The 10143-nt window shown below is 32.3% G+C and overlaps 1 protein-coding gene across 2 annotated transcripts in view; it reads right to left on the bottom strand.

Moving 5' to 3' along the window:
- The window catches only part of LOC135803897 (5-hydroxytryptamine receptor 1-like), a 35780-nt gene extending 26314 nt beyond the window's left edge, over nucleotides 1-9466 (bottom strand). For both annotated transcript variants that reach the window (XM_065317625.1, XM_065317623.1), the window contains exon 1: nucleotides 9134-9466. The gene's annotated coding sequence lies outside the window, so the exon portion shown is untranslated. The remainder of the gene's footprint in view (nucleotides 1-9133) is intronic.
- Between the last annotated feature and the right edge of the window lie 677 nt (nucleotides 9467-10143).

Consider the following 10143-nt stretch of genomic DNA (forward strand, 5'->3'; position numbering starts at 1 on the left):
CGTTTGCAGTCAAACGTAGTTTTATATTTTCATCGCTTTTAAGCACCATCAAATCCGCAAACGCACATGGGCTGTAAAAATGTGCGCAAAAAAATAAACGTGGCGAGCGATAAAGGTGTGCGCGCAGATTGTGTGGCGCAAGAATAAAACTGCGATGGTAATAAATCTCCTTCACATTTTATTTCGCTTTAGTACTACTTACGTCCTCTCCGGCGTAGAGAAAAAAATTTCTATGAGGGATAAACGATAAGGGTTTGAGTTAACGGATGAAAAATAGCGGATAACACGAGAAATGTCTAAAAATTGCAGAAATTTACGTGTTTAAAATGACAATTTTACACACTTGTGCAAAAAATGTTATTTATAGGTTAGGTTTTGATAAAAATATAAGATAGCAAAAGAAGAAAATCAAAAAGTTAAAATTAGGGTGTTTAAAATAAGTATTTTAAACACTAGTGCACAAAATTTAACTTTTAGTGGTTTTCACAAAAGTTGAATTATTGGAAGAAAAATATAAGAAAACAAAAAAAAATATTTGAAAAGTTAAAATTTGAGTGTTTAAAATGAGTATTTTAAACACTAGTGCACAAAATTGAACTTTTTAATGGTTTTCCAATAAAAACTGAGTTAACGGATGAAAAATATAGAAAAACACAAAAAATAATTTTCAAAAATTTAATATTTGAGTGTTTAAAATGTCAATTTTAAAAACTAGAGCGCAAAACGTGATTTTTTTAGTGGGTTTTCGCGTAATTACATTTTATTGCTTGTGGAGTTGAAATTATATTTCATCTCAACTTGGCTCAATTTAAACCGCCCGGCCACTGATGATTCCTACGGGTGCACGTTACGTCAAAAGGTTTTTATAGGTTTTCCGAAAAGGTTTCGTTTCCGGCGGGGAAAAAATCTGCTGGGTCGCCTGCATTTCGATGGGATATTATTCGGGTGGAGTGACGGCTGACGAGGCGAACAATCCGGCCAACTTTTATACTACAATGAGCGAATCGGCGAAATTTTTCATGTTTGACATTTACGAGGGATGTTTTTCAGCCGGATGATAGTGGAAAACGAATGTAATCTAAACGTTAAACATTCCGAAACTGATTAAATTCTTTCAATTCATTTTTGTTACGTTTTTTATTTAAATGGAAAAAAAAAACCGATTTTGTGGTTTTGATAGTTTTCGTATTTTACACTTGTCAGTCATTTAAACTTTAACATTTTATAGATAAAATGTGTGTGTCAATCAAGTGAAGTAGTGTTTTTAGAATATTGAGAGATAATACGTGAATGTCACGTACATATTTTCATCGATGTCGACATTGTCGCATGGAGCTGTCTATGCGCACGCTGGAAAAAATGCTTTCACAGAATATTGTCGAAACAAACATTGACGGACGGACGCGGGTTATTTGTCGTTGCGTGCATGAGAATTGCCTACACACAATCGACAACTAGCGAACAAAAAATGCAAAAATGCAAAACATCCCAAAATTATTTTCTGTGTGCACGGATAAGTTTTTGAACAAAAAAAGTTCAAAAAGGGATAAAAAGCACGTTTGACAATTGCATCCGGTTTTGAAAACATATCCGGTGCTTTAGATTTTCTCAAAAGAAGTTTTACCGGAAATGAAAGTTATTTTTGTATAGCTACCGGAACCATAACCTGTTTAACAGGCACGTTAGATTTTTGGGTTGCCTATATTAGAAGAATAATGATTGTTTGAAAAATATTCTTGGAATTATAATAACCAGCGAGTTAAATGTCAAAATACAAAATTAGATCGGGATGACATTCGAAGCGAACGAGGATTTTCATCATTTTCCGCTTTTGTTTTCATTTACATTCGTATCATGCATTCACATGCGATTTTCATCCATAATTCATGACCCTGACATTTTAAATTAAAAATGACACGAAGCACTCGAATTGTGCACGAGTACCAAGAAAAAACACGTTGAGTAATAATTAGCCGGGAAAGCATAAAAAAGGAAAAACGAGGTAAATGTGTAACAAATGTTAAAAAAATCAATTTTTCATACAAAAAATACAAAAATGTTATTTTTTGCACTAGTGCTTAAAAGATACAATTTACGCACTACTTTTACATACTAGTGCATAAAATATTAATTATAAAATTTAAAATATTTTTCTCAAGTTTTAAAATCTTTTTAAGTATAAAAAAATAATTTTTGAAACAAAAATGCAAAAAATGTTTAATTTTATGCACTAGTGTGTAAAATATACGGATTAAGCACTAGCTTGACATACTTGTGCATAAAATATTAATTATAAAATCAAAATATTTTCCTCAAGTCTAAAAAAAATCAGTTTTTCAAACAAAAATGCAAAAAATATTTATTTTTCGCACTAGTGTGTAAAATATACACATTAAACACTACATTTTCACACAAGTGTATAAAATGTTAATTTAAAACTTAAAAATATTTTTCCCTGCGCCTTAAAAAAATAATCAACACGAATGTATTGTGTGTATAATAGATATTCGATTGATGGGCATTTGACTTGATGTACGACGTACACAAAGACGCTCTCGATGCGCACCGCAACGTTTATGATTTATAACTATCGCGGCGCAGCTAAAAATAGCGGCGCTGCTTTTTAAACTCGATTCGATTAATCTTCTCTGACATCTGCATGTATACATTACACCTATCAGGCTAGATGTAGGCCGACGTATATTTGAAACAATTTAGCTCCTATATATAGAATTGATTCACCTCCTCTATGCGAGAATAAATGATTGACAAATTATTGATTCAATAGAATGAATTAGTTTTGTGGGAACACGCTGTAGATGGTAGTTGATTGCTCATTGCATGTTGAGCATTTCACGCACGGTCAAGCGTTTAATTTAATTAAGCTGCGTTTTGTCATCGCTTCTTTTGACCGATGTTCTATCAGCTTGGTGAATTGTCAAGTCATGAATAAAATAAAATGCTGGTGTTACGGTGTTATAAGTCAGGACAGCAAAAAGGGTTTTAATAATTTTTTTATGGAAAAAAATTAAAAAGCAAAAAATTTTGAGGAAAAAAATTTGAAAAAATTAAATTTTAATTTATTAATAATTAGTTTAAGTTGATTTAAGAACAGTTGTTTCAGTTTTTATAACATTTTTATTAAAAATATTGAAAAAAGTGAAAAGAAAAAAATTGTGCCAAAATTTTGCAAAAGTCTTTTGAAAAAAAATCATTTTTATTTGTTAATTATTAGTTTAAGATGATTCAAGAACGGCTCTAATGATTTTCAATAAATTTTTTTAATTAAAAACACCGAAAAACTCAAAAAGAAAAAAAAATTGCAAAAAAAATTGAAACAACTAATTTTAACTTATTCAAGACAACTTTTCTTAACATCCGCATTATTTTTTCCCATCTAAATTACTAAAACATTAACTTTACAAGCTGACATGGTAAAAACTAAAATTTCGTAATGATTTGCATCAAGGCCGCCGACGTAGACAACCGTTCCAGCTGAGAATTCGACATTTTTATGTCCATAGTAGTATAAAACCGCTCCATTGATGAGGCTTCCGTGAGTATAAATAAAAACGGTTACGCAACGCAAGTCTAAGAATTTACGTACTTATATTTACATGCGGCGGCCGGCTGCAAAACAGAGGAATATTTGTGAATCACGATAAACAAATGAATAATTACCATAACTATGTGTGATAGCGGTTTCGAAAAGAGCCGCGCAGCGAACAACATTCGAACACATACTTCCACACACTTACACACATACCAGAAAGTTAATTAACGACACACATGTGCGCAATGTCATTATCAGCAATGCACAAGTTATAATAAAATATATTTTCTTTAGTATAGAGGTTAAAATTTGTGTTTTTTGAATTTGTGTTGAATATTATGTTTTCTACACGCAGATTTAGAAAAATTTGATTTTAACACACAAGTGAATAAAGTGTTTTAGACACGGTTGTATGAAAAATAACATTTTCCACACCTATGTATAGAAAATCACGTTTTCCGCTCACTAGTGTTGAAAATTGGGTTTTCCACACGGAAATTTAGGAAAATTTGTTTTCCACACAAGTGAATAAAATGTTTTAGACACGCTTGTATGGAAAATCACGCTTTTTACACACTAGTGTTGAAAATTATGTTATCCACACGCAGATTTAGAAAAATTTGTTCTCCGTACACAAGTGAATAAAATATTTTAGACACGGTTGAATGGAAAATTACGTTTTTTACACACATGTATAGAAAATCATGTTTTTCGCACACTAGTGTTGAAAATTGTACTTTCCACACGCAAATTTTGAAAAATTGTTTTTTTCCACACAAGTGAATAAAATGTTTTACACACACTTGTATGGAAAATCATGTTTTTTACACACAACCGTTGAAAATTATGTTTTCCACACATGGGTTTAGGAAATCAGATTTTCCACACATAAAAAAATAAAATTTTCTTCACAACTCAATTTTCCATACTTTTAAAAGTCAACAATGAAATATTTTTCGAAAAAATTCTTGTGTTATTAATAGACATTGATTGTTTTTGTTACAAAGTGATTATTATTATGCGACACAACATTAACGCGGAATGTTTTATTTGCAATGTGAGTATTCATTACGAAGCACTTACGGATATATTTTTGTGTTTATAAAGTGTTTAATGTGTGTTGTGCATGGAATCATTATCGTCACCCAAACACTGACACACACATGGCTGACATACAAATTAAAATAGCATGTGTGTCTGGTTTTTTCGTGCTTCAACCTTGTGTGTTGTTGATTGTGTTGATTGTTGATGTTGATTTAGACGTATACCGCTCACGTTTGATTTATTGCACGTAATTGGCTGCTTTTTCAAATTTCACACGAATTACATTCGTATTTGTATATATTTTGAAAGCAGATGAGACATATTTTGATGTTTTTAATAATAAATACGCATGTGGCGTGCAGTGAACTTAAAATTTAAATTTATAAACACATATTGAAGGAGAGTTAACATATGTTATTGTTAAATATATTTGTTTTCATAAAAATGACTCATAATTGATAAATATTTAATTATTCGTGTATGGTTTTGAAATAAATGATTTTTCAAATCGATAAATGTGTAATTTGGTGCTTTAACCTTGATTTTGATTTTTCCGTTGAAACTTGCGATGCGTTTCCAATTTTGACTCAATTCCCTCGAATGACTCGACTTCTATTTACGGCATAAACATAATACGCGTTATGTACCTCTCGGTGCTTGTAACGAAACTCGAACGCAGAAAAAAAACTTGATTATCCAGCGCCTCCACCAACCCTCGTGTATTATGCATATATTACCCGGTCGGTGATGTATCACGCGTGGAAATTTCACTTCACGCTGCCGAGGCAATTCAAATTTCAAATGTAATTACAATTCATCTCGGCGGTAAATATTACTCAGCGAATGCAAGTTTTCAATTCAATTTTCCAGGTGTTAATAAATCAAAATGCAGTGGAATTATTTTTCTTTTTTTCTCTTCGGTGACGAAATACGTCTATTTCCAGCCGATGATCCCTTTGGTATTGAACGCGTTGTCGTATATTTTATTCGTGTGCGTAAAAGTGTGGTGGAGGCGCCGGGCGAACCTCGCCCCCGGTTCGATATACGATCATCCGTGTCTTTATGCATAATACGTTGATTCCCGGCCATTCCGCGCGCACAAAGCGGCTAATGAAGCTCGCCGCGCCCGCATTTTCTTCTCGCAGCCCCGAATAGCCCCGTTTCCCATTTGCATTCGGGGTCCCGACGCGCCGAGGAAATTACATTCGCCGAACCTAACCTCACGTGCGGACTCTTTGTGTTTTCACAGGGTTATTTGTATATAGGTACGGCGTATCTAATTGTTATGCTCGTTTTGTAAACCTATTGATTGTGTGTTTTTTATTCTTCGACTACGGAAGGTAATTTATTATGTTTTATAAACATTTATTAAGGGTGCATGTAATTTTAATTGGAATTTGTTCGACAAAAGTGTTTTGTTTTATTTTTATGTTGATTATTATTATTATTATGGCTGATTAATTATGCAGCACTGCGAAAATAATTTCCCGCATGAGCTTTCGGCGCGCGCTGTGTGTAATAAAATTGCCTAATGTTTGTGTTTGTCGCACGCACCCTTTGTAGAAATCGATGTTTGACATGTTTGGGTAAATCTCAGGGTGCAAACTACCTTGTTTGTAATTCTATTTGCTTCTAAAACACAAAAAGGGAAAAATTTTTTTAAGTTCATAAAGTTGAAATTGAAGAACTTTTTAAAAATACACATTTTCAATAAAATTGTGCAAGTGCCTAAAATAACATTTTAAAGTTGAAATTTTATACACTTAAATCAAGATTATAAAGTAGTACTTTACACACCCAACTAAAAAATACATTTTTTGTTACTAAAAAAAAGAAAATTTGCAATAAAATTTATTTTTCGACACAAGTGCCTAAAATAACATTTTCAACACGTGTAAAAAGTTGTACTTTACACACTGAACCCAAAAAAAACTTAATTTTTTTTATTTTAAAACAAAAATAACCAAATATTAACTTCAAAATGTTTGTTTTTAGGTATTTATGACTCAACCTGTTCTTCTTCTCCTTTGATAATATCTTTTGTTTGCACAGCACAAGCTATCATCACCTGAATGCACCCGCTCGTTATTAATACGTTAGCATATGTATAAATAAACATCAACATGATCATATTCATGAGCCGCCGCCGCCGTGCCGCACGCGGCGCAAATATTTTAACGATAGATAAACGAAGCGCGCCGCACGCTGTTTAATAGCATTAATAATATAAAACACACACACATACATAACCTATATATTAATATTAAAGCAGCCACGTGCAATAGTACCTCTCGGATGCCTTGATAACCTCAAATGTCAAAAATAAGCGCGCGGCCATTTTGCGGGCAAAATTAAACCGGTTTCGACACTTAATCTATGCAAATATCGACTAAACTAATAAACGAAACAATTTATTCGTACACGCCTGATAGATGGAAATAGATTTGCAAATATCGAGGTAAATTATGTCGTGTGGTTTTTTTGGGTGATATTTCGGAACAAATGTATCGATAACAGTTTATGCCGCAATATATTTCAACGAAAATAAATGCGCGAGTTTTAAGTCACTTTAAGCTTTAATACTATAGTTTATACTTTATAAACAGAAATAAATTTCGAATCGAAATATTTTCAATGATAATATGCGATGTGTTGTCATGGCAACATGTTTGGTATGACAATATTTGTGTGCGCTTGCACTACAAACAAACAAATTACATACGCGTATTGAAATAATACCTGATAATAAATACGTTCGGTTTTAGTTTGAGTTTGTTGATAATACGTAGTGTGTGAGCACTGTTTTTTGATTAAAAACGGATCAGGCTAATCTTGTTGTGGCGTTACTTATGTAACTCTATAATCTAATCAACAATCGTTAGCGATGAATCAGAAACTAATTAAATATTTATCCGGCTTTGATGGTCCTTGAAATACGATAGATATCAAGTATAAATCAGTTCAATGTGAATCTGCACAAATATAAATAGAGAATGATGTTTTTTAATATGTAATAAATTTTGAGTTTTAGTTTTTGTTGAATATCTTTTAAACTATTTGAGATAGATTAATTATTTAAACGGAAATAGATTCAGAATTTAATTGTGCATGTAATGATCTGAATTTTTTGTTTATTAAATTTTTGTTTAAATAGTTATTAATGATTTAAAACGATTTATTTTTATTTTTATGTGTAAAAATATATTTTTGAGTTTTTGTTTAATAACTCGTGAAATATTTAAGGTAGATCAATGGATTGAACAAAAATAGATTAAAAATTTAATTCTTTATTTAATAATAACATTGTTTTGTTTATTAAATTGCTTTTAAAAAGGTTATAACAAATTTTATATAAATTTTGATTAAAAACTGCAATTTTTGGTTTCAAGCAAAATGCAAATTAAATTTGGAATAACTTTTAAAATATTATAGGTAGAATAATTATTTAAACAAAAATAGATTCAAAATTTAACTGCGCATCTAACCACTAAAATATTTCCTTTATTAAATTTTTATTTAAAACTTTATAAACGATTTAAGCGCGGAATTTTCAATTCAAAACCGTATTTCCGCATTTTTATTCAATAACTCCTAAAATATTAAAGCCGCAATAATGAATCAAACACAAGTATATTAAAAATTTATTAAATTGCTTTTAAAAAGGTTATAACAAATTTTATATGAATTTTGATTAAAAACTGCAATTTTCGGTTTCAAGCAAAATGCAAATTAAATTTGGAATAACTTTTAACCAATTTGAGGTAGAATAATAATTTAAACAAAAATAGATTCAGAATTTAACTGCGCATCTAACCACTAAAATATTTAGTTTATTAAATTTTTATTTAAAACTTTATAAACGATTTAAACGCGGAATTTTCAATGCAAAACCGTATTTCCGCGTTTTTATTCAATAACTCCTAAAATATTTTAGCCACAATAATAAATCAAACCTCACTATATTCAAAATTTAATTCTTTATATAATAATAATATTATATTGTTTATAAAATCATTCCTAAATTAATTTTTAACAAATTTAAATTGAATTCCATCGAAAACCACAAATTGCTCTTTAACATTTCATATATTTCTTGCTGAAAATTTAGTTCTTAACAACTTGAACGCTGTGAATAACACAGCGCGCTATATCTTTATTGCGCGGGTGTTATTTACCGAATTAAACGTAATGTGTCTTGCGGTGGCGGGCGGCGGTTCAAGTTGATAGTTGGCCGGCACAAAACCACGCGCGCACACTTATGCCATCATAGACGCGAGCGTCGCAAAGCATGTGGGTGACAACTTAACGTCTTTGCGCCATGAGATTTAAATTACGATATCATTCTGTGAACTTTCAGCCTGTCTCCCGCCGTCTAACTTTACTTCCACCGCGGATAATACTCGTACCTCACCACAATACAAGTATCATACTCATTCAAAGCTTGAATTTTAACTTTTTGTTTAATCTCTCACAGAATTATCAAAATCATAAAAAGATTTATTTACTTCTTGATCTTTAAACAATTTAGTAACTGACCTTTGATATAGTTGTTTATATTCACTCATTCACTCACAAATAAATTTTATTATTTACACTCTGACACACACGCACACCAAACACAAAGCCACTTAACACTTAAGTCACTTTAAACTTGTTTTAGCTGAGTTAACGTTTTAATATCCATTGATTGTAGTGTGGATGCGTAGATTATACGCCAGCCGCGCACATTTCGAGAAGTTATTTTTGTGTGTAACCTTAGCTGGATGCAAATTCGCGATATGCAAAGCGCGGTTAAAAAAATTTTTTCGGTGTTTTCGCGGGCGGTCGGTCGGTCGCGCTCTCGCGGAACGTGTACGCCGACAGCGCGCGCCCGTCGTACACTGCATTCCTGCCGCCGTCAGCGCGCGCGCCGCCCGTCGCCCCCGGCGCGCCGCCGCGTAACAGGAGTCGCGCGCCGAGCGCACGCCAGCTAAGCGAGATTAAGATTAATGCAACGTTTTTCCTCCTCCTGCGTCGCACAGACGCGTCAAACATCATAATATCCTTACTTATTTGATATTTATTTCTGTCAACACTCTACGACACTGCAAAATGAGGTTAGAAATATTATTATACACGATATAACTATATGCAACCAAATTTACACATTGTACTACGTCGTAGGTATATAAGTGGGAATATTATCTAAATAGTTAAGTAATTACACGCGTTTCAAGGACATTTGTGTTTACACACTACTTCTATTATTATTCCACGCAATATTGAGCGCCGTCTCAAGCAAGGCGGACAAATTAATTAGCCCGCTTGCATTTCTGCCGCGGTAATCACTTATCAGTGTGCATAATTAACCAGCGCCGAGTTCGATTGTTGTTTGATCATGCAAATCAAGCTCAGTCAGAGTTACTCACTCAGCTGCACATTGCTTAATTGATCTAACTTCTAAATTAACCAACCCTTAATTTACGCATGTGTGTAAGTATTGGGTTTGTTGGTAAAACTTTAAAACTTAAAGTCGCCATATTGGAAAATCTAAGTTGTTGGCACAT

This window comes from Atheta coriaria, unplaced genomic scaffold (genome assembly GCF_025399875.1).
Source record: "Atheta coriaria isolate IRGN ID8LTWV9N9 unplaced genomic scaffold, Caltech_Dcor_3.1 hic_scaffold_3_pilon, whole genome shotgun sequence".
In the NCBI taxonomy this organism is placed as follows: Eukaryota; Metazoa; Arthropoda; class Insecta; order Coleoptera; family Staphylinidae; genus Dalotia; species Dalotia coriaria.